This window comes from Suricata suricatta, chromosome 14, assembly GCF_006229205.1.
Source record: "Suricata suricatta isolate VVHF042 chromosome 14, meerkat_22Aug2017_6uvM2_HiC, whole genome shotgun sequence".
Lineage (NCBI taxonomy): Eukaryota > Metazoa > Chordata > Mammalia > Carnivora > Herpestidae > Suricata > Suricata suricatta.
The window spans coordinates 3,998,126-4,004,053 of record NC_043713.1 but is presented as its reverse complement, the minus strand read 5'-3'; the positions used below and the strand labels follow the sequence as shown (position 1 = coordinate 4,004,053).

General features: G+C 45.1%; 1 protein-coding gene and 1 long non-coding RNA gene across 16 annotated transcripts in view; one reads left to right on the top strand and one right to left on the bottom strand.

Moving 5' to 3' along the window:
* LOC115277552 overlaps positions 1-461 on the bottom strand; it is a 24,088-nt gene extending 23,627 nt beyond the window's left edge. For all 7 annotated transcript variants that reach the window (XR_003902404.1, XR_003902408.1, XR_003902409.1 and 4 more), the window contains exon 1: positions 99-461. This is a non-coding gene — a long non-coding RNA (uncharacterized LOC115277552). The remainder of the gene's footprint in view (positions 1-98) is intronic.
* Positions 1-5,928, top strand: part of ZNF407 (zinc finger protein 407) — a 473,145-nt gene that overhangs the window by 600 nt on the left and 466,617 nt on the right. The window lies entirely within an intron of this gene.

The following is a 5,928-nucleotide window of genomic DNA, read 5'->3' as shown; positions in this document are numbered from 1 at the left end:
TCCCCCGCTCGCGGCGCGGCAGCCTGCGGCCGGCGGGGCCCCGGCCTCCCCCCGGGGCCGGCTGTCAGCAGCCTTGCACGCGGCGGGGCGCTCCTTACCGCCTGGCCTTCTCCGGGTGAAACACATGCCCCGGCGCGGAGCTGTCGGGTTCTGGTCGGGCGGTGGTTTCCTCCGCCGCCCGCCCACCGCCGGGTCACCCCCGGATGCGCTGATGTACCGCTGTCACCCGCGCCTCCTTCCGTTAAGGACGCTGGGCGGGCGGCGGCCCCCAACGCTGGGGACCGAGGGCTGCGCGACTGCAAGTGGAGGCTCTCGGCCCCCTGCTTCCGCCGCTCTCGGCTCCAGGCGGGGACGCGGGGCTGCGGCGCACCGGTGTCTGCTGCAGTGGGTTTTGCCCGGGTAGATCCCCACCTCTTCCTAGCCAGAGAGCGCGTCCCGAGTGCACTTGCCCGCTTTCTGGAGAGGAGTCTGGTGGAGGTGGGTCCTGGAGCTGCTGACCCCTGTCGGCTGTGCTGAGTTTTGAGTAGCCTTTTCATTTCATGCGGGAGGTCAGGAACACGAGGGGCATCTTGGCAAGGTTGGCATCCGTTGACACATGTAGGATTTTTTTATTTTATAGGTAACCATAGCCCTAATGATGACTGAGTTACAGCCTTGCAGCCAGTGCTGGTGGAATTCGTTATAACATGCGCCTGTTTTGCGGTGAGGGGTTAGCCCTTGTGGGACCCCCATCACGGGAAGAGCACTGCTAACACATATTGAAGAGAACGTCATTGGGAGAGCTCGTTTGATGTATACTCTATTAACTTGACTAAGCGCAGCAGTCTTCTAGAGTGGCAGTTGTTACTCCCTGTTTAACTACCAATTAAAAGCCAGGTTAAATAATGTGACCAGAGTTAACGTCAGAATTCAAATCTTGAGTGTTTAATAGTCGTTCTTTTTCACGTTTGTTACACTCGAGATTACTCACTCCTGTTGGCTCTCCAGTAGCTGATGTCTTCTTGCTCATTTGCTAAGGCAGATGTCATGATTGCTGAAAACACAGTTGCTACTGGTGTCTTTTTAAAAACTTTATATTGTAATAATTTCAGAGGTGCAGAAAGGCTGCAGGATAGGGCGGAGAGTTCCGCTGGCCACCCGCAAAGTGGCTTCGTCTCAGCCAGCACTGGTGCCCGCTTTGTTCCAGACACCGGTCTAGGTGCTGGTGCTCTAACACGCTGCCGTGGAGGGTTTCAGGATCTGGTTGAGGAGACAACAGGAACAAACACAGTGCCTTTTGCTAAGTGCTGCCATGGAGATGTGGGAGCCCCGAGCAAACGGTGTGACTCTGCCTGCCTGCCAGGGAGTGGTCAGGGCTCACAGTTTACGGTGAGTTAGGTCTCCAGGGTTAGTGGGTATTCATTCCCTTGCTCCATGGGACATTTATCCCAACATTGACTCTAAGTAGGTTTGTGCTGTTAGGGGAGAATTCTCTAACCTTTATAAAACAGACCCTCCTCTTTCTCTTTCCTGTATCTCAAAGAAGAGGTTGGTATCACAGGTGTCACAGTGGTGAGAAGGATCCGATTTCATAAATCCATGAGCACGAGAAGAAATCAAGCTGTGTTTCTTACGTAGCAATGGAAATGTCTAAATCTATAAATTTAAAAATTCTTTGTTTTCAAACTTATTAAAAACTTGTCTGATCACATGTGTTCTTTTCTTTTTAAATTTTTAATGTTTGTTTATTTTTGAGAGAGAGTGCGACTGGGGGAGGGGCAGAGAGAGGGAGACACAGAATCCCAGGCGGGTTCCAGGCTCCATGCTGTCAGTGCAGAGCCCAACATGGGGCTTGAACCAACAAACTCTGAAATCATGACCTGAGCTGAAGTTGGACACTTAACTGACTGAGCCCTCCAGGCACCCAGATCACACATGTTCTTTATGCACAGACACAGACACAGGACACAGGTCCTGGGAACTGTCACCTGGTATGAGAGATCCCATGCCGGACATGTGAGTGAGTGTCCTAGTTTGGCTGCAGTAACAAAATAGGATAGCTTGGGGATCTGAAGCCACAGACGTTTACTCCTCGCAGCTCTGCACATGAAGTCCAGGGTCAAGGTGCTGGTGTCTGCTGGCGCTCCTCCTGGTGTACTGAAGCCACTTCTTGCTGTCTCACGTGGCAGAGAGCGAGAGAGCTCTGGTCTCTCTCTTTTGTTAACAGACTTTCTTTTTTAAAGTTTATTTATTTTGAGAGAAAGAGAGAGCACGCATGCGTGAGAGAGGATCCCATGCCAACTCTGTGTTGTCAACATAGAGCCTGACACGGGGTTTGAACCCATGAACCACGTGAATCATGACCTGAGCCTAAATCGAGAGTCAGATGCTCAACCGACTGAGCCACCCAGGAGCTTTGCTCTTGATTCCTTTTGGAGACCCCACCCTCATGACCTCACTTAAATTTAATTACTTCTCAAAGGCCATACCATCACATTGGGGGTTGGGGATTAATTCAGCCTGTCATAGATGGGTGTCTTGGAGATGTCATTATGTGGGATTCCTCCTACACAGACTTGACACAGAACTTAACAGGAAGCCGTACAATCAGCATTTCTGTAGCTCTGGTTAACACAAATGTAATTTTGTCTAAATAAATTATTTTAGATGTGATTTAGAGACCAGTTGAGGAAAAGAATTTTAATTGTTTCTTTTTGATGGAAAAGAAATGTGGTGAAATGCTGTGGTGGTCTTTTCACTTTTAGGCTTTAGAGTTCCTAAATTGATCAAATCTGGGTCCAAGGACTGTGGCAGTGATCTGTTCCCTTCTTGTCCTGAGCCCCCACAGAGGCTGAGTAATCTGTCTCAGAGATTAGCGACAGAGCAGGGATTAGAGGCAGACTTCCTGTTTTACAGGCCAGTCTTTCTGCTTCATCAGTGGTTCTCAAACTTGAGGTGCATCAGAGTCGCCTGGGGAGCTTTGTGACTAAACATCTCCCCTGAGGCTCTGAGTTGGCAGGTCTGGACTGGGGCTGGGAATTTGCATTGCCGCCAAGTTCCTCCTGGGTGATGTTGAATGTGGGGCTCTGAGGTCACAGTTTGAGAACCCTGGCCTGATAGGATGTTGCCTTTGATCTCTTCTCAGAAGAGAGTAAGTCAACTCCAAGGGCTGTACCAGTGGAATCTTTACCCTGGTACTCAGAGTCAGGTTCCTTAGTTTTGTGCTATAAACAGCAGTGCACCAAAAACACAATGATTACATGGAAAAAGAAAAGAGCTAGAAATACAGTATTTCTCAGAGAAAGTCATTTTAGCATTTTCAAGGATAATTTTTGGAGTTAACTCTAGAGGTCAAAACCACTTACTGCTGAAGAGGGTACATGAGAAGTGTGACGGCCCCTGTCTTCACAACATTTGCACGAAAAGGGTGTCTGGATTAATTGCTAGATTGTGTAGGATTGAAAATTACTTCCAGTTTTGTTACTCAGTACTTTATTGTAGTCTAAAATTTCTTATGTATCAAAATCTTATGTTACGTGCCCATAAATGTAAGTTGAATTTAATTAAACAAACATTAAGGGAGAAAATAAAGTAGGTCCTTTATCTGAAGAGATGTCAGTTCCCCAGTAAAGATATGAGATAATTACACTTTATTCCAGCTTAGGCCTTATTTGGAATTATTGGGATTTTTGTTTGTTTGTTTGTTTAGCGCAGTTTTGGAGGATGTAGTCTATTTGTATGTTACAGTCAATGAGTCATCCCTCTCATACCTTTGTATCATTCAACTGAAATGATTTGTTAACACTTTATACTTTGAAATAATTTTAGATTTATAAAAAAATTGTAAAAATAGTTAAGAGAGTTCCTGTATACTTTTCGATCAGCACCCCTCATTAACAGCTTATGCGTCCGAGGTGCACTTATCAAAACCAGCAGATGATACAGTTATTATTTGAGTTTCACCATGGATGTTCTTTTTCCGGTCCAGGGTCCAATCCAGTGTCCCGCACCACATTGAGGTATTCTGTCTCTTTAGTCTCTTCCAGCATGTGGTGGTTCCTTTTGGGTTTCTTTAGTTTTCATTACCTTCATACATTTGTAGAGTGCTGAGTAATTTTATAGAATGACCCTTAGTTTGGATTTATCTCATGTCCTTTCTTGATTAAATTGAAAGTTAAGCATTTTGGCATGAGTACCACAGCGGAGAAGTTGTGCCTTGCTTAGTCTCATATTGGGACATGCATGATGTAGTGTCTTGTCACTGATGAGCATTAACTTTGATTTCTTGGTTGGGGTAGTGTGTGATATCTGTGCTCTAAATTTAAAATACTTTCCCCTTGTAACTAATGAGTTTCATAACTTTATGGATTTTTGGTGCAGAAGTCTAAAAGGAATGAACATAGAATGTCAGAATCCTTTGAGCTTAGCCCCAATTGTGAGATGTTTCTTATCTTGGGAGGCTTAGACAGAAACATAACTGGGAAAGGGAAAAGTGTAGACTCTTGGAAGAATGGTTATTTGCTCAAGAACTTGTACTCCATCTTGGTGTATCTGAGTTTTGAATTCGCAGGAATGGAAGCTGTTTGTCCCACCTCTTTTGCTGTAGTTCTGCAGTGTCTCACGTTTGTGCTCCAGTGTGTGACTTTCCATAACTACGCTGCATTTCTTGAAGGTCTCCCTGGAGTCTTTTTGTGGGAGATAGATGCACTTCCGTCCACCACAAGGCGGTTGCACTCAGTGTGCTCCTACTTACCAACACTTGCGAGTCCGTAGAGCTGGGCCTGTGTGTTCTCTTTGTGTACCCTGGTGAATGGCTGGATGTAGTACAGACACACACACACACACACACACACACACACACACACACAAATTGTCTCTGTTTTCAGAATGCATGTGCCTTTACTGTCCTAGCCAGAGTAAACTGAAGTGTCAGGTGTCTGTCTGCAAAACTTTCAGACTCCTTTGATGCCAGAATGGATCTTTTTTTGTTTACCAGTGACTCGCTTGGTACCTGACACACACAAATATTTATGAGTAAATGAATACTTATGTGGGCACATGGTTAATAGCTTTTGTAAGTTACCAGAGTGTCTTTTCACGTGGACACAGCCGTGTAGGCTCCAGTATGCGTGCCTCGGACGCCTCCCCTTTCACCGCCGTGCGTCCTTGGATCTTCCTTTGTTTATAGTTTCTGTGTTATAAAGAACTTCATGGCAGATATCTTTAAATATGTACTTTGTCCAGTTATTTCCTTAAATAAGTTCTGTAGAGAGTCCTTGATAGCCCAAAGAAGATACCAGATGTAAGGCTATGTGTATATAAGCACACACACACATGTACGTATAGAGAGAGTATGTGTGTCTGTGTGTATGGTGTGGAGAGAGAGCGAGCGAGCACAAAATTACCCTCTAGAAAGGTGTATAGATTTCTATCCCGACCGGTACTACTGAGAATGACAATTTTCTTAACAAGTTCTCAACAATGCTTAATTCTCTGTATGTTTAGAAAGAGACTACATTGAGTTGTTTTGAGACTTCTCAAGATTCTTTCTGGAGTGTGGTGGGTTCAAGATCATAGTCTAATTTGCTAATAATTTTCCATATTTTCAGTTTTTTGTTTGCGTGAATGAGAGAGCAGAATAAACCCAGTGAAGGAGGGTTAACATCTAATCAGTATTTCACTTGAAGCACTTTTTGTATCCTCCTGAAAGTTATAGTTGGCTGTGTCTGTGGCCTTTACCAGACGGGAGACTTCCTGAGTGCGATACATTTCTAAATCACATCATTCACAAAAATCAACTACAGGTCAACTAGAGCCTTAAATACAGAAGGCAAAACTGTGAAACTTGCAGAAGACAAGGTAGGACAGTAGTTGTATGACTCTGATGTAAGGATGAGGTTCTAAAATTACAGATGGTGCAAACCATAGAGGAAAAGATTGATAATATCT